The following is a 23118-nucleotide window of genomic DNA, read 5'->3' as shown; positions in this document are numbered from 1 at the left end:
CATCTAAAAAACAAAGCAACTGAGCCTAGGGCTCTTCCACATATGGTCCTATAGCTTAGGGAAATTAAAATCAGAAAGACACAGCCACCCCAAAGTTTGGGACGCCTCTGTTTACAAGAACCTCGTTTACAGTACAAGTTCAACATCGCAGAAAGTGAAAAATGGATAAAGAAGTTGTGGTATTTACTTACAAAGCAATATCACTCAGCAATGAAATCTATGTCATCAGGCCCTTAGCAGCACAATGAGTGGATTCAGGTATGATGATTCTAACTGATATAAGTCACACAGAAAAAGAAACATCATAAGTTATCAGTAATACACGGAATGTAAACTTGGCTACACAGGAACTGAATTACAGAAGAGAACAGGGTCTCAAATTTAGAAAACCAACTTATGCTTGCTTAAGGGTAAAGGTGAGTTGGGGTGCTGCATAAAACCAGAGATTGAAATGAGCACAGATAAAGTTCCTTAAGCCAAATATGGAATAGACAAGAGCTACTCCTTGCTCAACGAAATGGATTCAACACCGCATATTAAACGCCTAAGAATGTACCTGACTAGTAAGTATCTTAAAACCTATGGATTGTTATGTCTCCGAAAGAGAATCAAGCGTGTGTACAGGGGCATAAACGCAGCAGTGATAGGATTGGAGAGGTTCGGTGAGCAAATGAAGACCCTTTGAAGTCATATTGCATGGTACCCATTACACAGGTCTCAACTCTCCAGGTTTAAGGTATTCTTCCTTCAGCTAAAACATGCAAGTGGAACATAGAGTATGATCAACCATGTAAACGGGAGACGTGTTAAAATATGTCTCAGTTTTCGTACCCCGGTACTCGGGTGCAATATTCCAGACGCTTTACTAACACTCTCCCCACTTGGAGAGTCAGCGCCTTTAACCTCCTGTTTGGCCCAGTTTGCAATTTCTGCGGAAGATGAACAGGAATAGCGAGAACCAATGAGAGACTAGCTGGAGGTGTCTGGACGGGCAAATTTAACTCTCATTTCCCACCAGGATGAGGAAATAACCAAAGGCTCAGCGTGCCGTGCCAGAACCAGATTAGGGCCTGAAGCCATCCTGCGGTGTTGCGGCCTGCTCAAAAGAAAGCGAGTTGAAGAAAGGAGCTCAGGGGCACTGTAATTCACAAACCTGCAGAGTTATAAATGACAGCTATCGTCCAAAAATATACTGAAGTAAGGCTGCCAAGAGGACTTGAAAGCGGGGCAGAATTGCAGGAAACCGATTTCAGGAGGTAGACTGGAATTGCATTTCAAGCATAGGAAAGGAGGCAGAACGTCCACGATGACGCACTTGGCCAAAAAGGGGGTATGCGTTTTTTCCTGAATATATTCAGGAAAAAACGCATACGCCCTTTTTGGCCAACCAAGCAAACTTGCAAAGGAAATCTGCACTACAATGAAGTCTCACTTCCCCCCAGTCAAAAGGGCCATCTGTAAAAAGTGTAAAATCCAGAAAGGCAGGACAGGCCATGGAGAACTGGGAGCCTTGTTATGCTGATGGGCGGGATGTAAATTGCCAACAGACACTTGGGAGAAGTGTATGGTGTTTCCTGAAACATCTAAAAAACAAAGCAACAGAGCCTAGGGCACTTCCACTTATGGTCCTATAGCTTAGGGAAATTAAAATCAAAAAGACACAGCCACCCCAGAGTTTGGGACGCCTCTGTTTACAAGAACCTCATTTACCGTACTAGTTCAATATCACAGAAAGTGAAAAATGGATAAAGAATTTGTGGTACTTACGTACAATGCAGTATCACTCAGCAATGAAATCTATGTCATCAGGCCCGTAGCAGCATAATGAGTGGATTCAGGTACGATGATTCTAACTGAAATAAGTCACACAGAAAAAGAAACATCATAAAATATCAGTATTACATTGAATAGAAACTTGGCTACACAGGAACTGAATTACAGAACAGAACTGGGTCTCAAATTTAGAAAACCAACTTATGCTTGCTTAAGGGTAAAGGTGAGTTGGGGTGCTGCATAAAACCAGAGATTGAAATGAGCACAGATAAAGTTCCTTAAGCCAAATATGGAATAGACAAGAGCTACTCCTTGCTCAACGAAATGGACTCAACTCCGCATATTAAACGCCTAAGAATGTACCTGACTAGTAAGTATGTTAAAACCTATGGATTGCTATGTCTCCAAAAGAGAATCAAGCATGTGTACAGGGGCATAAACGCAGCAGTGATAGGATTGGAGAGGTTCGGTGAGCAAATGAAGACCCTTTGGAGTCATATTGCATGGTACCCATTCCACGGGTTTCAACTACCCAGGTTTAAGGTATTCTTCCTTCAGCTAAAACATGCATGTGGAACCTAGAGTATGATCAACCATGTGATCGGGAGACGTGTTTAAATATGTCTCAGTTTTCATACCCTGGTACTCGGGTGCAACATTCCAGACGCTTTACTAACACTCTCCCGACTTGGAGAGTCAGTCCCTTTAACCTCCTGTTTGGCCCAGTTTGCAATTTCTGCGGAAGATGAACAGGAATAGCGAGAACCAATGAGAGACTAGCTGGAGGTGTCTGGACGGGCAAATTTAACTCTCATTTCGCACCAGGAAGAGGAATTAACCAAAGGCTCAGCGTGCCGTGCCGGAACCAGATTAGGGCCTGAAGCCATCCTGCGGTGTTGCGGCCAGCTCACAAGAAAGCGAGTTGAAGAAAGGAGCTCAGGGGCACTGTAATTCACAAACCTGCAGAGTTATAAATGACAGCTATCGTCCAAAAATATACTGAAGTAAGGCTGCCAAGAGGGCTTGAAAGCAGGGCAGAATTGCAGGAAACCGATTTCAGGAGGTAGACTGGAATTGCATTGAAAGCATAGGAAAAGAGGCAGAATGTCCACAATGATGCACTTGGCCAAAAAGGGCATATGCGTTTTTTTCCTGAATATATTCAGGAAAAAACGCATACGCCCTTTTTGGCCAACCAAGCAAGCTTGCAAAGGAAATCTGCACTACAATGAAGTCTCACTTCCCCGCGGTCAAAAGGGCCATCTGAAAAAAGTGTAAAATCCAGAAAGGCAGGACAGGCCATGGAGAACTGGGAGCCTTGTTATGCTGATGGGCGGGATGTAAATTGCCAACAGACACTCGGGAGAAGTGTATGGTGTTTCCTGAAACATCTAAAAAACAAAGCAACAGAGCCTTCGGCACTTCCACTTATGGTCCTATAGCTTAGGGAAATTAAAATCAAAAAGACACAGCCACCCCAAAGTTTGGGACGCCTCTGTTTACAAGAACCTCGTTTACAGTACAAGTTCAACATCGCAGAAAGTGAAAAATGGATAAAGAAGTTGTGGTATTTACTTACAAAGCAATATCACTCAGCAATGAAATGTATGTCATCAGGCCCTTAGCAGCACAATGAGTGGATTCAGGTATGATGATTCTAACTGAAATAAGTCACACAGAAAAAGAAACATCATAAGATATCAGTAATACACGGAATGTAAACTTGGCTACGCAGAAACTGAATTACAGAACAGAACAGGGTCTCAAATTTAGAAAACCAACTTATGCTTGCTTAAGGGTAAAGGTGAGTTGGTGTGCTGCATAAAACCAGAGATTGAAATGAGCACAGATAAAGTTCCTTAAGCCAAATATGGAATAGACAAGAGCTACTCCTTGCTCAATGAAATGGACTCAACACCGCATATTAAACGCCTAAGAATGTACCTGACTAGTAAGTATCTTAAAACCTATGGATTGCTATGTCTCCGAAAGAGAATCAAGCATGTGTACAGGGGCATAAACGCAGCAGTGATAGGATTGGAGAGGTTCTTTGAGCAAATGAAGACCCTTTGAAGTCATATTGCATGGTACCCATTCCACGGGTTTCAACGACCCAGGTTTAAGGTATTCTTCCTTCAGCTAAAACATGCATGTGGAACCTAGAGTATGATCAACCATGTGATTGGGAGACGTGTTCAAATATGTCTCCGTTTTCGTACCCTGGTACTCGGGTGCAACATTCCAGATGCTTTACTAACACTCTCCCGACTTGGAGAATCAGTCCCTTTAACCTCCTGTTTGGCCCAGTTTGCAACTTCTGTGGAAGATGAACAGGAATAGCGAGAACCAATGAGAGACTAGCTGGAGGTGTCTGGACGGGCAAATTTAACTCTCATTTCCCACTAGGAAGAGGAAATAACCAAAGGCTCAGCATGCCGTGCCGGAACCAGATTAGGGCCTGAAGCCATCCTGCGGTGTTGCGGCCAGCTCACAAGAAAGCGAGTTGAAGAAAGGAGCTCAGGGGCACTGTAATTCACAAACCTGCAGAGTTATAAATGACAGCTATCGTCCAAAAATATACTGAAGTAAGGCTGCCAAGAGGACTTGAAAGCGGGGCAGAATTGCAGGAAACCGATTTCAGGAGGTAGACTGGAATTGCATTGAAAGCATAGGAAAAGAGGCAGAACGTCCACAATGATGCACTTGGCCAAAAAGGGCTTATGCGTTTTTTCCTGAATATATTAAGGAAAAAAACGCATACGCCCTTTTTGGCCAACCAAGCAAACTTGCAAAGGAAATCTGCACTACCATGAAGTCTCACTTCCCCGCGGTCAAAAGGGCCATCTGAAAAAAGTGTAAAATCCAGAAAGGCAGGACAGGCCATGGAGAACTGGGAGCCTTGTTATGCTGATGGGCGGGATGTAAATTGCCAACAGACACTCGGGAGAAGTGTATGGTGTTTCCTGAAACATCTAAATAACAAAGCAACAGAGCCTAGGGCACTTCCACTTATGGTCCTATAGATTAGGGAAATTAAAATCAAAAAGACACAGCCACCCCAAAGTTTGGGACGCCTCTGTTTACAAGAACGTCGTTTACCGTACAAGTTCAATATCAGAGAAAGTGAAAAATGGATAAAATACTTGTGGTACTTACGTACAATGCAGTATCACTCAGCAACGAAATCTATGTCATCAGGCCCGTAGCAGCATAATGAGTGGATTCAGGTACGATGATTCTAACTGAAATAAGTCACACAGAAAAAGAAACATCATAAGATATCACTAATACACGGAATGTAAACTTGGCTACACAGGAACTGAATTCCAAAACAGAACAGGGTCTCAAATTTAGAAAACCAACTTATGCTTGCTTAAGGGGAAAGGTGAGTTGGGGTGCTGCATAAAACCAGAGATTGAAATGAGCACAGATAAAGTTCCTTAAGCCAAATATGGAATAGACAAGAGCTACTCCTTGCTCAACGAAATGGACTCAACACCCCATATTAAACGCCTAAGAATGTACCTGACTAGTAAGTATCTTAAAACCTATGGATTGCTATCTCTCCGAAAGAGAATCAAGCATGTGTACAGGGGCATAAACGCAGCAGTGATAGGATTGGAGAGGTTCGGTGAGCAAATGAAGACCCTTTGAAGTCATATTGCATGGTACCCATTCCACGGGTTTCAACTACCCAGGTTTAAGGTATTCTTCCTTCAGCTAAAACATGCATGTGGAACCTAGAGTATGATCAACCATGTGATCGGGAGACGTATTCAAATATGTCTCAGTTTTCGTACCCTGGTACTCGGGTGCAACATTCCAGACGCTTTACTAACACTCTCCCGACTTGGAGAGTCAGTCCCTTTAACCTCCTGTTTGGCCCAGTTTGCAATTTCTGCGGAAGATGAACAGGAATAGCGAGAACCAATGAGAGACTAGCTGGAGGTGTCTGGACGGGCAAATTTAACTCTCATTTCCCACCAGGAAGAGGAAATAACCAAAGGCTCAGCGTGCCGTGCCGGAACCAGATTAGGGCCTGAAGCCATCCTGCGGTGTTGCGGCCAGATGAAAAGAAAGCGAGTTGAAGAAAGGAGCTCAGGGGCACTGTAATTCACAAACCTGCAGAGTTATAAATGACAGCTATCGTCCAAAAATATACTGAAGTAAGGCTGCCAAGAGTACTTGAATGCGGGGCAGAATTGCAGGAAACCGATTTCAGGAGGTAGACTGGAATTGCATTGAAAGCATAGGAAAAGAGGCAGAACGTCCACAATGATGCACTTGGCCAAAAAGGGCGTATGTGTTTTTTCCTGAATATTTTCAGGAAAAAATGCATACGCCCTTTTTGGCCAACCAAGCAAACTTGCAAAGGAAATCTGCACTACAATGAAGTCTCACTTCCCCCCCGGTCAAAAGGGCCATCTGAAAAAAGTGTAAAATCCAGAAAGGAAGGACAGGCCATGGAGAACTGGTAGCCATGTTATGCTGATGGGCGGGATGTAAATTGCCAACAGACACTCGGGAGAAGTGTATGGTGTTTCCTGAAACATCTAAAAAACAAAGCAACAGAGCCTAGGGCACTTCCACTTATGGTCTTATAGCTTAGGGAAATTAAAATCAAAAAGACACAGCCACCCCAAAGTTTGGGACGCCTCTGTTTACAAGAACCTCGTTTACAGTACAAGTTCAACATCGCAGAAAGTGAAAAATGGATAAAGAAGTTGTGGTATTTACTTACAAAGCAATATCACTCAGCAATGAAATCTATGTCATCAGGCCCTTAGCAGAACAATGAGTGGATTCAGGTATGATGATTCTAACTGAAATAAGTCACACAGAAAAAGAAACATCATAAGATATCAGTAATACATGGAATGTAAACTTGGCTACGCAGAAACTGAATTACAGAACAGAACAGGGTCTCAAATTTAGAAAACCAACTTATGCTTGCTTAAGGGTAAAGGTGAGTTGGTGTGCTGCATAAAACCAGAGATTGAAATGAGCACAGATAAAGTTCCTTAAGCCAAATATGGAATAGACAAGAGCTACTCCTTGCTCAATGAAATGGACTCAACACCGCATATTAAACGCCTAAGAATGTACCTGACTAGTAAGTATCTTAAAACCTATGGATTGCTATGTATCAAAAAGAGAATCAAGCGTGTGTACAGGGGCATAAATGCAGCAGTGATAGGATTGGAGAGGTTCGGTGAGCAAATGAAGACCCTTTGAAGTCATATTGCATGGTACCCATTCCACGGGTTTCAACTACCCAGGTTTAAGGTATTCTTCTTTCAGCTAAAACATGCATGTGGAACCTAGAGTATGATCAACCATGTGATCGGGAGACGTATTCAAATATGTCTCAGTTTTCGTACCCTGGTACTCGGGTGCAACATTCCAGACGCTTTACTAACACTCTCCCGACTTGGAGAGTCAGTCCCTTTAACCTCCTGTTTGGCCCAGTTTGCAATTTCTGCGGAAGATGAACAGGAATAGCGAGAACCAATGAGAGACTAGCTGGAGGTGTCTGCACGGGCAAATTTAACTCTCATTTCCCACTAGGAAGAGGAAATAACCAAAGGCTCAGCGTGCCGTGCCGGAACCAGATTAGGGCCTGAAGCCATCCTGTGGTGTTGCGGCCAGCTCACAAGAAAGCGAGTTGAAGAAAGGAGCTCAGGGGCACTGTAATTCACAAACCTGCAGAGTTATAAATGACATCTATCGTCCAAAAATATACTGAAGTAAGGCTGCCAAGAGGACTTGAAAGCGGGGCAGAATTGCAGGAAACCGATTTCAGGAGGTAGATTGGAATTGCATTGAAAGCATAGGAAAAGAGGCAGAACGTCCACAATGATGCACTTGGCCAAAAAGGGCGTATGCGTTTTTTCCTGAATATATTCAGCAAAAAAACGCATACGCCCTTTTTGGCCAACCAAGCAAACTTGCAAAGGAAATCTGCACTACCATGAAGTCTCACTTCCCCGCGGTCAAAAGGGCCATCTGAAAAAAGTGTAAAATCCAGAAAGGCAGGACAGGTCATGGAGAACTGGGAGCCTTGTTATGCTGATGGGCGGGATGTAAATTGCCAACAGACACTCGGGAGAAGTGTATGGTGTTTCCTGAAACATCTAAATAACAAAGCAACAGAGCCTTCGGCACTTCCACTTATGGTCCTATAGATTAGGGAAATTAAAATCAAAAAGACACAGCCACCCCAAAGTTTGGGACGCCTCTGTTTACAAGAACCTCGTTTCCCGTACAAGTTCAATATCACAGAAAGTGAAAAATGGATAAAATACTTGTGGTACTTACGTACAATGCAGTATCACTCAGCAATGAAATCTATGTCATCAGGCCCGTAGCAGCATAATGAGTGGATTCAGGTACGATGATTCTAACTGAAATAAGTCACACAGAAAAAGAAAGATCATAAGATATCACTAATACACGGAATGTAAACTTGGCTACACAGGAACTGAATTCCAAAACAGAACAGGGTCTCAAATTTAGAAAACCATCTTATGCTTGCTTAAGGGGAAAGGTGAGTTGGGGTGCTGCATAAAACCAGAGATTGAAATGAGCACAGATAAAGTTCCTTAAGCCAAATATGGAATAGACAAGAGCTACTCCTTGCTCAACGAAATGGACTCAACACCCCATATTAAACGCCTAAGAATGTACCTGACTAGTAAGTATCTTAAAACCTATGGATTGCTATGTATCAAAAAGAGAATCAAGCGTGTGTACAGGGGCATAAATGCAGCAGTGATAGGATTGGAGAGGTTCGGTGAGCAAATGAAGACCCTTTGAAGTCATATTGCATGGTACCCATTCCACGGGTCTCAACTCTCCAGGGTTAAGATATTCTTCCTTCAGCAAAAACATGCATGTGGAACCCAGAGTATGATCAACCGTGTGAACGGGAGACCTGTTCAAATATGTCTCAGTTTTCCTCCCCTGGTACTCGGGTGCAATATTCCAGACGCTTTACTAACACTCTCCCCAATTGGAGAGTCAGCGCCTTTAACCTCCTGTTTGGCCCAGTTTGCAACTTCTGTGGAAGATGAACAGGAATAGCGAGAACCAATGAGAGACTAGCTGGAGGTGTCTGGACGGGCAAATTTAACTCTCATTTCCCACCAGGAAGAGGAAATAACCAAAGGCTCAGCGTGCCGTGCCGGAACCAGTTTAGGGCCTGAAGCCATCCTGCGGTGTTGCGGCCAGCTCACAAGAAAGCGACTTGAAGAAAGGAGCTCAGGGGCACTGTAATTCACAAACCTGCAGAGTTATAAATGACAGCTATCGTCCAAAAATATACTGAAGTAAGGCTGCCAAGAGGACTTGAAAGCGGGGCAGAATTGCAGGAAACCGATTTCAGGAGGTAGACTGGAATTGCATTGAAAGCATAGGAAAAGAGGCAGAACGTCCACAATGATGCACTTGGCCAAAAAGGGCGTATGCGTTTTTTCCTGAATATATTCAGGAAAAAACGCATACGCTCTTTTTGGCCAAGGAAGCAAACTTGCAAAGGAAATCTGCACTACAATGAAGTCTCACTTCCCCCCGGTCAAAAGGGCCATCTGAAAAAAGTGTAAAATCAGAAAGGAAGGACAGGCCATGGAGAACTGGTAGCCATGTTATGCTGATGGGCGGGATGTAAATTGCCAACAGACACTCGGGAGAAGTGTATGGTGTTTCCTGAAACATCTAAAAAACAAAGCAACAGAGCCTAGGGCACTTCCACTTATGGTCCTATAGCTTAGGAAATTAAAATCAAAAAGACACAGCCACCCCAAAGTTTGGGACGCCTCTGTTTACAAGAACCTCGTTTCCCGTACAAGTTCAATATCACAGAAAGTGAAAAATGGATAAAGAACTTGTGGTACTTACGTACAATGCAGCATCACTCAGCAATGAAATCTATGTCATCAGTCCCGTAGCAGCATAATGAGTGGATTCAGGTACGATGAGTCTAACTGAAATAAGTCACACAGAAAAAGAAACATCATAAGATATCACTAACACACGGAATGTAAACTTGGCTACACAGGAACTGAATTCCAAAACAGAACAGGGTCTCAAATTTAGAAAACCAACTTCTGCTTGCTTAAGGGGAAAGGTGAGTTGGGGTGCTGCATAAAACCAGAGATTGAAATGAGCACAGATAAAGTTCCTTCAGCCAAATATGGAATAGACAAGAGCTATTCCTTGCTCAACGAAATGGAATCAACACCCCATATTAAATGCCTAAGAATGTACCTGACTAGTAAGTATCTTAAAACCTATGGATTGCTATGTCTCCAAAAGAGAATCAAGCATGTGTACAGAGGAATAAAGGCAGCAGTGATAGGATTGGAGAGGTTCGGTGAGCAAATGAAGACCCTTTGAAGTCATATTGCATGGTACCCATTCCACGGGTCTCAACTCTCCAGGTTTAAGGTATTCTTCCTTCAGGTAAACATGCATGTGGAACCCAGAGTATGATCAACCGTGTGAATGGGAGACGTGTTCAAATATGTCTCAGTTTTCCTCCCCTGGTACTCGGGTGCAACATTCCAGACGCTTTACTAACACTCTCCCCACTTGGAGAGTCAGCGCCTTTAACTTCCTGTTTGGCCCAGTTTGCAATTTCTGCGGAAGATGAACAGGAATAGGGAGAACCAATGAGAGACTAGCTGGAGGTGTCTGGACGGGCAGATTTCACTCTCATTTCCCACCAGGAAGAGGAAATAACCAAAGGCTCAGCGTGCCGTGCCGGAACCAGATTAGGGCCTGAAGCCATCCTGCGGTGTTGCGGCCAGCTGAAAAGAAAACGAGTTGAAGAAAGGAGCTCAGGGGCACTGTAATTCACAAACCTGCAGAGTTATAAATGACAGCTATCGTCCAAAAATATACTGAAGTAAGGCTGCCAAGAGGACTTGAAAGCGGGGCAGAATTGCAGGAAACCGATTTCAGGAGGTAGACTGGAATTGCATTGAAAGCATAGGAAAAGAGGCAGAACGTCCACAATGATGCACTTGGCCAAAAAGGGCGTATGCGTTTTTTCCTGAATATATTCATGAAAAAACGCATACGCCCTTTTTGGCCAACCAAGCAAGCTTGCAGAGGAAATATGCACTACAATGAAGTCTCACTTCCCCCGGTCAAAAGGGCCATCTGAAAAAAGTGTAAAATCCAGAAAGGCAGGACAGGCCATGGAGAACTGGGAGCCTTCTTATGCTGATGGGCGGGATGTAAATTGACAACAGACACTGGGGAGAAGTGTATGGTGTTTCCTGAAACATCTAAAAAACAAAGCAACAGAGCCTAGGGCACTTCCACTTATGGTCCTATAGCTTACGGAAATTAAAATCAAAAAGACACAGCCACCCCAAAGTTTGGGACACCTTAGTTTACAAGAACCTCGTTTACAGTACAAGTTCAATATCGCAGAAAGTGAAAAATGGATAAAGAAGTTGTGGTATTTACTTACAAAGCAATATCACTCAGCAATGAAATCTATGTCATCAGGCACTTAGCAGCACAATGAGTGGATTCAGGTACGATGATTCTAACTGAAATAAGTCACACAGAAAAAGAAACATCGTAAGATATCAGTAATACACGGAATGTCAACTTGGCTACACAGGAACTGAATTACAGAACAGAACAGGGTCTCAAATTTAGAAAACCAACTTATGCTTGCTTAAGGGTAAAGGTGAGTTGGGGTGCTACATAAAACCAGAGATTGAAATGAGCACAGATAAAGTTCCTTAAGCCAAATATGGAATAGACAAGAGCTCCTCCTTGCTCAACGAAATGGACTCAACACCGCATATTAAACGCCTAAGAGTGTACCTGACTAGTAAGTATCTTAAAACCTATGGATTGCTATGTCTCCGAAAGAGAATCAAGCATGTGTACAGGGGCATAAACGCAGCAGTGATAGGATTGGAGAGGTTCGGTGAGCAAATGAAGACCCTTTGAAGTCATATTGCATGGTACCCATTCCACGGGTTTCAACTACCCAGGTTTAAGGTATTCTTCCTTCAGCTAAAACATGCATGTGGAACCTAGAGTATGATCAACCATGTGATCGGGAGACCTGTTCAAATATGTCTCAGTTTTCGTACCCTGGTACTCGGGTGCAACATTCCAGACGCTTGACTAACACTCTCCCGACTTGGAGAGTCAGCCCATTTAACCTCCTGTTTGGCCCAGTTTGCAATTTCTTCGGAAGATGAACAGGAATAGCGAGAACCAATGAGAGACTAGCTGGAGGTGTCTGGACGGGCAAATTTAACTCTCATTTCCCACCAGGAAGAGGAAATAACCAAAGGCTCAGCGTGCCGTGCCGGAACAAGATTAGGGCCTGAAGCCATCCTGCGGTGTTGCGGCCAGCTCAAAAGAAAGCGAGCTGAAGAAAGGAGCTCAGGGGCACTGTAATTCACAAACATGCAGAGTTATAAATGACAGCTATCGTCCAAAAATATACTGAAGTAAGGCTGCCAAGAGGACTTGAAAGCGGGGCAGAATTGCAGGAAACCGATTTCAGGAGGTAGACTGGAATTGCATTGAAAGCATAGGAAAAGAGGCAGAACGTCCACAATGATGCATTTGGCCAAAAAGGGCGTATGCGTTTTTTCCTGAATATATTCAGGAAAAAACGCATACGTCCTTTTTGGCCAACCAAGCAAACTTGCAAAGGAAATCTGCACTACAATGAAGTCTCACTTCCCCCCGGTCAAAAGGGCCATCTGAAAAAAGTGTAAAATCCAGAAAGGCAGGACAGGCCATGGAGAACTGGGAGCCTTGTTATGCTGATGGGCGGGATGTAAATTGCCAACAGACACTCGGGAGAAGTGTATGGTGTTTCCTGAAACATCTAAGAAACAAAGCAACAGAGCCTAGTGCACTTCCACTTATGGTCCTATAGATTAGGGAAATTAAAATCAAAAACACACAGCCACCCCAAAGTTTGGGACGCCTCTGTTTACAAGAATGTCGTTTACCGTACAAGTTCAATATCACAGAAAGTGAAAAATGGATAAAATACTTGTGGTACTTACGTACAATGCAGTATCACTCAGCAATGAAATCTATGTCATCAGGCCCGTAGCAGCATAATGAGTGGATTCAGGTACGATGATTCTAACTGAAATAAGTCACACAGAAAAAGAAAGATCATAAGATATCACTAATACACGGAATGTAAACTTGGCTACACAGGAACTGAATTCCAAAACAGAACAGGGTCTCAAATTTAGAAAACCATCTTATGCTTGCTTAAGGGGAAAGGTGAGTTGGGGTGCTGCATAAAACCAGAGATTGAAATGAGCACAGATAAAGTTCCTTAAGCCAAATATGGAATAGACAAGAGCTACTCCTTGCTCAACGAAATGGACTCAACACCCCATATTAAACGCCTAAGAATGTACCTGACTAGTAAGTATCTTAAAACCTATGGATTGCTATGTATCAAAAAGAGAATCAAGCGTGTGTACAGGGGCATAAATGCAGCAGTGATAGGATTGGAGAGGTTCGGTGAGCAAATGAAGACCCTTTGAAGTCATATTGCATGGTACCCATTCCACGGGTCTCAACTCTCCAGGGTTAAGGTATTCTTCCTTCAGCTAAAACATCCATGTGGAACCCAGAGTATGATCAACCGTGTGAACGGGAGACCTGTTCAAATATGTCTCAGTTTTCCTCCCCTGGTACTCGGGTGCAATATTCCAGACGCTTTACTAACACTCTCCCCACTTGGAGAGTCAGCGCCTTTAACCTCCTGTTTGGCCCAATTTGCAACTTCTGTGGAAGATGAACAGGAATAGCGAGAACCAATGAGAGACTACCTGGAGGTATCTGGACGGGCAAATTTAACTCTCATTTCCCACCAGGAAGAGGAAATAACCAAAGGCTCAGCGTGCCGTGCCGGAACCAGATTAGGGCCTGAAGCCATCCTGCGGTGTTGCGGCCAGCTGAAAAGAAAACGAGTTGAAGAAAGGAGCTCAGGGGCACTGTAATTCACAAACCTGCAGAGTTATAAATGACAGCTATCGTCCAAAAATATACTGAAGTAAGGCTGCCAAGAGGACTTGAAAGCGGGGCAGAATTGCAGGAAACCGATTTCAGGAGGTAGACTGGAATTGCATTGAAAGCATAGGAAAAGAGGCAGAACGTCCACACTGATGCACTTGGCCAAAAAGGGCGTATGCGTTTTTTCCTGAATATATTCATGAAAAAACGCATACGCCCTTTTTGGCCAACCAAGCAAGCTTGCAGAGGAAATCTGCACTACAATGAAGTCTCACTTCCCCCGGTCAAAAGGGCCATCTGAAAAAAGTGTAAAATCCAGAAAGGCAGGACAGGCCATGGAGAACTGGGAGCCTTGTTATGCTGATGGGCGGGATGTAAATTGCCAACAGACACTCGGGAGAAGTGTATGGTGTTTCCTGAAACACCTAAAAAACAAAGCAACAGAGCCTAGTGCACTTCCGCTTATGGTCCTATAGCTTAGGATAATTAAAATCAAAAACACACAGCCACCCCAAATTTTGGGACGCCTCTGTTTACAAGAACCTCGTTTACAGTACAAGTTCAACATCGCAGAAAGTGAAAAATGGATAAAGAAGTTGTGGTATTTACTTACAAAGCAATATCACTCATCAATGAAATCTATGTCATCAGGCCCGTAGCAGCACAATGAGTGGATTCAGGTATGATGATTCTAACTGAAATAAGTCACACAGAAAAAGAAACATCATAAGATATCAGTAATACACGGAATGTAAACTTGGCTACACAGGAACTGAATTACAGAACAGAACAGGATCTCAAATTTAGAAAACCAACTTCTGCTTGCTTAAGGGTAAAGGTGAGTTGGGGTGCTGCATAAAACCAGAGATTGAAATGAGCACAGATAAAGTTCCTTAAGCCAAATATGGAATAGACAAGAGCTCCTCCTTGCTCAACGAAATGGACTCAATACCGCATATTAAACGCCTGAGAGTGTACCTGACTAGTAAGTATCTTAAAACCTATGGATTGCTATGTCTCCGAAAGAGAATCAAGCATGTGTACAGGGGCATAAACGCGGCAGTGATAGGATTGGAGAGGTTCGGTGAGCAAATGAAGACCCTTTGAAGTCATATTGCATGGTACCCATTCCACAGGTTTCAACTACCCAGGTTTAAGGTATTCTTCCTTCAGCTAAAACATGCATGTGGAACCTAGAGTATGATCAACCATGTGATCGGGAGACGTGTTCAAATATGTCTCAGTTTTCGTACCCTGGTACTCGGGTGCAACATTCCAGACGCTTTACTAACACTCTCCCCACTTGGAGAGTCAGCGCCTTTAACCTCCTGTTTGGCCCAGTTTGCAATTTCTGCGGAAGATGAACAGGAATAGCGAGAACCAATGAGAGACTAGCTGGAGGTGTCTGGACGGGCAAATTTAACTCTCATTTCCCACCAGGAAGAGGAATTAACCAAAGGCTCAGCGTGCCGTGCCGGAACCAGATTAGGGCCTGAAGCCATCCTGCGCTGTTGCGGCCAGGTCACAAGAAAGCGAGTTGAAGAAAGGAGCTCAGGGGCACTCTAATTCACAAACTTGCAGAGTTATAAATGACAGCTATCGTCCAAAACTATACTGAAGTACGGCTGCCAAGAGGACTTGAAAGCGGGGCAGAATTGCAGGAAACCGATTTCAGGAGGTAGACTGGAATTGCATTGAAAGCATAGGAAAAGAGGCAGAACGTCCACAATGATGCACTTGGCCAAAAAGGGCGTATGCGTTTTTTCCTGAATATATTCAGGAAAAAACGCATACGTCCTTTTTGGCCAACCAAGCAAACTTGCAAAGGAAATCTGCACTACAATGAAGTCTCACTTCCCCCCAGTCAAAAGGGCCATCTGAAAAAAGTGTAAAATCCAGAAAGGCAGGACAGGCCATGGAGAACTGGGAGCCTTGTTATGCTGATGGGCGGGATGTAAATTGCCAACAGACACTCGGGAGAAGTGTATGGTGTTTCCTGAAACATCTAAGAAACAAAGCAACAGAGCCTAGTGCACTTCCACTTATGGTCCTATAGCTTAGGGAAATTAAAATCAAAAAGACACAGCCACCCCAATGTTTGGGACGCCTCTGTTTACAAGAACCTCGTTTACCGTACAAGTTCAATATCACAGAAAGTGAAAAATGGATAAAATACTTGTGGTACTTACGTACAATGCAGTATCACACAGCAATGAAATCTATGTCATCAGGCCCGTAGCAGCATAATGAGTGGATTCAGGTACGATGATTCTAACTGAAATAAGTCACACAGAAAAAGAAACATCATAAGATATCACTAATACACGGAATGTAAACTTGGCTACACAGGAACTGAATTCCAAAACAGAACAGGGTCTCAAATTTAGAAAACCATCTTATGCTTGCTTAAGGGGAAAGGTGAGTTGGGGAGCTGCATAAAACCAGAGATTGAAATGAGCACAGATAAAGTTCCTTAAGCCAAATATGGAATAGACAAGAGCTACTCCTTGCTCAACGAAATGGACTCAACACCCCATATTAAACGCCTAAGAATGTACCTGACTAGTAAGTATCTTAAAACCTATGGATTGCTATGTATCAAAAAGAGAATCAAGCGTGTGTACAGGGGCATAAACGCAGCAGTGATAGGATTGGAGAGGTTCGGTGAGCAAATGAAGACCCTTTGAAGTCATATTGCATGGTACCCATTCCACGGGTCTCAACTCTCCAGGTTTAAGGTATTCTTCCTTCAGCTAAAACATGCATGTGGAACCCAGAGTATGATCAACCATGTGATCGGGAGACGTGTTCAAATATGTCTCAGTTTTCGTACCCTCGTACTCGGGTTCAACATTCCAGACGCTTTACTAACACTCTCCCCACTTGGAGAGTCAGCGCCTTTAACTTCCTGTTTGGCCCAGTTTGCAATTTCTGCGGAAGATGAACAGGAATAGCGAGAACCAATGAGAGACTAGCTGGAGGTGTCTGGACGGGCAAATTTAACTCTCATTTCCCACCAGGAAGAGGAATTAACCAAAGGCTCAGCGTGCCGTGCCGGAACCAGATTAGGGCCTGAAGCCATCCTGCGGTGTTGCGGCCAGGTCACAAGAAAGCGAGTTGAAGAAAGGAGCTCAGGGGCACTGTAATTCACAAACCTGCAGAGTTATAAATGACAGCTATCGTCCAAAAATATACTGAAGTAAGGCTGCCAAGAGGACTTGAAAGCGGGGCAGAATTGCAGGAAACCGATTTCAGGAGGTAGACTGGAATTGCATTGAAAGCATAGGAAAAGAGGCAGAACGTCCACAATGATGCACTTGGCCAAAAAGGGCGTATGCGTTTTTTCCTGAATATATTCAGGAAAAAACGCATACGCCCTTTTTGGCCAACCAAGCAAACTTGCAAAGGAAATCTGCACTACAATGAAGTCTCACTTCCCCCCGGTCAAAACGGCCATCTGAAAAAAGTGTAAAATCCAGAAAGGCAGGACAGGCCATGGAGAACTGGTAGCCTTGTTATGCTGATGGGCGGGGTGTAAATTGCCAACAGCCACTCTGGAGAAGTGTATGGTGTTTCTGGAAACATCTAAAAAACAAAGCAACAGAGCCTAGGGCACTTCCACTTATGGTTCTATAGCTTAGGGAAATTACAATCAAAAAGACACAGCCACCCCAATGTTTGGGACGCCTCTGTTTACAAGAACCTCGTTTACCGTACAAGTTCAATATCACAGAAAGTGAAAAATGGATAAAGAACTTGTGGTACTTACGTACAATGCAGTATCACTCAGCAATGAAATCTATGTCATCAGGCCCGTAGCAGCATAATGAGTGGATTCAGGTTCGATGATTCTAACTGAAATAAGTCACACAGAAAAAGAAACATCATAAGATATCACTAATACACGGAATGTAAACTTGGCTACACAGGAACTGAATTCCAAATCAGAACAGGGTCTCAAATTTAGAAAACCAACTTATGCTTGCTTAAGGGGAAAGGTGAGTTGGGGTGGTGCATAAAACCAGAGATGGAAATGAGCACAGATAAAATTCCTTAAGCCAAATATGGAATAGACAAGAGCTACTCCTTGCTCAACGAAATGGACTCAACACCCCATATCAAACGCCTAAGAATGTACCTGACTAGTAAGTATCTTAAAACCTATGGATTGCTATGTCTCCAAAAGAGAACCAAGCGTGTGTACAGGGGCATAAACGCAGCAGTGATAGGATTGGAGAGGTTCGGTGAGCAAATGAAGACCCTTTGAAGTCATATTGCATGGTACCCATTCCACGGGTCTCAACTCTCCAGGTTTAAGGTATTCTTCCTTCAGCTAAAACATGCATGTGGAACCCAGAGTATGATCAACCGTGTGAACGGGAGACGTGTTCAAATATGTCTCAGTTTTCCTCCCCTGGTACTCGGGTGCAACATTCCAGACGCTTTACTAACACTCTCCCCACTTGGAGAGTCAGCGCCTTTAACCTCCTGTTTGGCCCAGTTTGCAATTTCTGCGGAAGATGAACAGGAATAGCGAGAACCAATGAGAGACTAGCTGGAGGTGTCTGGACGGGCAAATTTAACTCTCATTTCCCACCAGGAAGAGGAATTAACCAAAGGCTCAGCGTGCCGTGCCGGAACCAGATTAGGGCCTGAAGCCATCCTGCGGGGTTGCGGCTAGCTCAAAAGAAAGCGAGTTGAAGAAAGGAGCTCAGGGGCACTGTAATTCACAAACCTGCAGAGTTATAAATGACAGCTATCGTCCAAAAATATACTGAAGTAAGGCTGCCAAGACGACTTGAAAGCGGGGCAGAATTGCAGGAAACCGATTTCAGGAGGTAGACTGGAATTGCATTGAAAGCATAGGAAAAGAGGCAGAACGTCCACAATGATGCACTTGGCCAAAAAGGGCGTATGCGTTTTTTCCTGAATATATTCAGAAAAAAACGCATACGCCCTTTTTGGCCAACCAAGCAAGCTTGCAGAGGAAATCTGCACTACAATGAAGTCTCACTTCCCCCCGGTCAGAAGGGCCATCTGAAAAAAGTGTAAAATCCAGAAAGGCAGGACAGGCCATGGAGAACTGGGAGCCTTGTTATGCTGATGGGCGGGATGTAAATTGCCAACAGACACTCGGGAGAAGTGTATGGTGTTTCCTGAAACATCTAAAAAACAAAGCAACAGAGCCTAGGGCACTTCCACTTATGGTCCTATAGCTTAGGGAAATTAAAATCAAAAAGACACAGCCACCCCAAAGTTTGGAACGGCTCTGTTTACAAGAACCTCGTTTGCAGTACAAGTTCAACATCGCAGAAAGTGAAAAATGGATAAAGAACTTGTGGTACTTACGTACAATGCAGCATCACTCAGCAATGAAATCTATGTCATCAGTCCCGTAGCAGCATAATGAGTGGATTCAGGTACGATGATTCTAACTGAAATAAGTCACACAGAAAAAGAAACATCATAAGATATCACTAACACACGGAATGTAAACTTGGCTACACAGGAACTGAATTCCAAAACAGAACAGGGTCTCAAATTTAGAAAACCAACTTATGCTTGCTTAAGGGGAAAGGTGAGTTGGGGTGCTGCATAAAACCAGAGATTGAAATGAGCACAGATAAAGTTCCTTAAGCCAAATATGGAATAGACAAGAGCTATTCCTTGCTCAACGAAATGGACTCAACACCCCATATTACATGCCTAAGAATGTACCTGACTAGTAAGTATCTTAAAACCTATGGATTGCTATGTCTCCAAAAGAGAATCAAGCATGTGTACAGGGGAATAAAGGCAGCAGTGATAGGATTGGAGAGGTTCGGTGAGCAAATGAAGACCCTTTGAAGTCATATTGCATGGTACCCATTCCACGGGTCTCAACTCTCCAGGTTTAAGGTATTCTTCCTTCAGGTAAACATGCATGTGGAACCCAGAGTATGATCAACCGTGTGAATGGGAGACGTGTTCAAATATGTCTCAGTTTTCCTCCCCTGGTACTCGGGTGGAACATTCCAGACGCTTTACTAACACTCTCCCCACTTGGAGAGTCAGCGCCTTTAACTTCCTGTTTGGCCCAGTTTGCAATTTCTGCGGAAGATGATCAGGAATAGGGAGAACCAATGAGAGACTAGCTGGAGGTGTCTGGACGGGCAGATTTCACTCTAATTTCCCACCAGGAAGAGGAAATAACCAAAGGCTCAGCGTGCCGTGCCGGAACCAGATTAGGGCCTGAAGCCATCCTGCGGTGTTGCGGCCAGCTGAAAAGAAAACGAGTTGAAGAAAGGAGCTCAGGGGCACTGTAATTCACAAACCTGCAGAGTTATAAATGACAGCTATCGTCCAAAAATATACTGAAGTAAGGCTGCCAAGAGGACTTGAAAGCGGGGCAGAATTGCAGGAAACCGATTTCAGGAGGTAGACTGGAATTGCATTGAAAGCATAGGAAAAGAGGCAGAACGTCCACACTGATGCACTTGGCCAAAAAGGGCGTATGCGTTTTTTCCTGAATATATTCATGAAAAAACGCATACGCCCTTTTTGGCCAACCAAGCAAGCTTGCAGAGGAAATCTGCACTACAATGAAGTCTCACTTCCCCCGGTCAAAAGGGCCATCTGAAAAAAGTGTAAAATCCAGAAAGGCAGGACAGGCCATGGAGAACTGGGAGCCTTGTTATGCTGATGGGCGGGATGTCAATTGCCAACAGACACTCGGGAGAAGTGTATGGTGTTTCCTGAAACACCTAAAAAACAAAGCAACAGAGCCTAGTGCACTTCCGCTTATGGTCCTATAGCTTAGGATAATTAAAATCAAAAACACACAGCCACCCCAAATTTTGGGACGCCTCTGTTTACAAGAACCTCGTTTACAGTACAAGTTCAACATCGCAGAAAGTGAAAAATGGATAAAGAAGTTGTGGTATTTACTTACAAAGCAATATCACTCATCAATGAAATCTATGTCATCAGGCCCGTAGCAGCACAATGAGTGGATTCAGGTATGATGATTCTAACTGAAATAAGTCACACAGAAAAAGAAACATCATAAGATATCAGTAATACACGGAATGTAAACTTGGCTACACAGGAACTGAATTACAGAACAGAACAGGGTCTCAAATTTAGAAAACCAACTTATGCTTGCTTAAGGGTAAAGGTGAGTTGGGGTGCTGCATAAAACCAGAGATTGAAATGAGCACAGATAAAGTTCCTTAAGCCAAATATGGAATAGACAAGAGCTCCTCCTTGCTCAACGAAATGGACTCAATACCGCATATTAAACGCCTGAGAGTGTACCTGACTAGTAAGTATCTTAAAACCTATGGATTGCTATGTCTCCGAAAGAGAATCAAGCATGTGTACAGGGGCATAAACGCGGCAGTGATAGGATTGGAGAGGTTCGGTGAGCAAATGAAGACCCTTTGAAGTCATATTGCATGGTACCCATTCCACAGGTTTCAACTACCCAGGTTTAAGGTATTCTTCCTTCAGCTAAAACATGCATGTGGAACCTAGAGTATGATCAACCATGTGATCGGGAGACGTGTTCAAATATGTCTCAGTTTTCGTACCCTGGTACTCGGGTGCAACATTCCAGACGCTTTACTAACACTCTCCCCACTTGGAGAGTCAGCGCCTTTAACCTCCTGTTTGGCCCAGTTTGCAATTTCTGCGGAAGATGAACAGGAATAGCGAGAACCAATGAGAGACTAGCTGGAGGTGTCTGGACGGGCAAATTTAACTCTCATTTCCCACCAGGAAGAGGAATTAACCAAAGGCTCAGCGTGCCGTGCCGGAACCAGATTAGGGCCTGAAGCCATCCTGCGCTGTTGCGGCCAGGTCACAAGAAAGCGAGTTGAAGAAAGGAGCTCAGGGGCACTCTAATTCACAAACTTGCAGAGTTATAAATGACAGCTATCGTCCAAAACTATACTGAAGTACGGCTGCCAAGAGGACTTGAAAGCGGGGCAGAATTGCAGGAAACCGATTTCAGGAGGTAGACTGGAATTGCATTGAAAGCATAGGAAAAGAGGCAGAACGTCCACAATGATGCACTTGGCCAAAAAGGGCGTATGCGTTTTTTCCTGAATATATTCAGGAAAAAACGCATACGTCCTTTTTGGCCAACCAAGCAAACTTGCAAAGGAAATCTGCACTACAATGAAGTCTCACTTCCCCCCAGTCAAAAGGGCCATCTGAAAAAAGTGTAAAATCCAGAAAGGCAGGACAGGCCATGGAGAACTGGGAGCCTTGTTATGCTGATGGGCGGGATGTAAATTGCCAACAGACACTCGGGAGAAGTGTATGGTGTTTCCTGAAACATCTAAGAAACAAAGCAACAGAGCCTAGTGCACTTCCACTTATGGTCCTATAGCTTAGGGAAATTAAAATCAAAAAGACACAGCCACCCCAATGTTTGGGACGCCTCTGTTTACAAGAACCTCGTTTACCGTACAAGTTCAATATCACAGAAAGTGAAAAATGGATAAAATACTTGTGGTACTTACGTACAATGCAGTATCACACAGCAATGAAATCTATGTCATCAGGCCCGTAGCAGCATAATGAGTGGATTCAGGTACGATGATTCTAACTGAAATAAGTCACACAGAAAAAGAAACATCATAAGATATCACTAATACACGGAATGTAAACTTGGCTACACAGGAACTGAATTCCAAAACAGAACAGGGTCTCAAATTTAGAAAACCATCTTATGCTTGCTTAAGGGGAAAGGTGAGTTGGGGAGCTGCATAAAACCAGAGATTGAAATGAGCACAGATAAAGTTCCTTAAGCCAAATATGGAATAGACAAGAGCTACTCCTTGCTCAACGAAATGGACTCAACACCCCATATTAAACGCCTAAGAATGTACCTGACTAGTAAGTATCTTAAAACCTATGGATTGCTATGTATCAAAAAGAGAATCAAGCGTGTGTACAGGGGCATAAACGCAGCAGTGATAGGATTGGAGAGGTTCGGTGAGCAAATGAAGACCCTTTGAAGTCATATTGCATGGTACCCATTCCACGGGTTTCAACTACCCAGGTTTAAGGTATTCTTCCTTCAGCTAAAACATGCATGTGGAACCCAGAGTATGATCAAGCATGTGATCGGGAGACGTGTTCAAATATGTCTCAATTTTCGTACCCTGGTACTCGGGTGCAACATTCCAGACGCTTTACTAACAGTCTCCCGACTTGGAGAGTCAGTCCCTTTAACCTCCTGTTTGGCCCAGTTTGCAATTTCTGCAGAAGATGAACAGGAATAGCGAAAACCAATGAGAGACTAGCTGGAGGTGTCTGGACGGGCAAATTTAA

General features: G+C 43.7%; 1 long non-coding RNA gene across 1 annotated transcript in view; it reads right to left on the bottom strand.

Annotated features, from left to right (window-relative positions):
• LOC307181135 overlaps window positions 1–23118 on the bottom strand; it is a 102042-nt gene that overhangs the window by 53509 nt on the left and 25415 nt on the right. The window lies entirely within an intron of this gene.

The sequence above is a fragment of the Stenella coeruleoalba genome (assembly GCF_951394435.1).
Source record: "Stenella coeruleoalba genome assembly, contig: scaffold_408, whole genome shotgun sequence".
Taxonomy (NCBI): domain Eukaryota; kingdom Metazoa; phylum Chordata; class Mammalia; order Artiodactyla; family Delphinidae; genus Stenella; species Stenella coeruleoalba.
The sequence above is the reverse complement of the archived record's forward strand: the minus strand, read 5'-3'. Positions and strand labels throughout refer to the sequence as shown.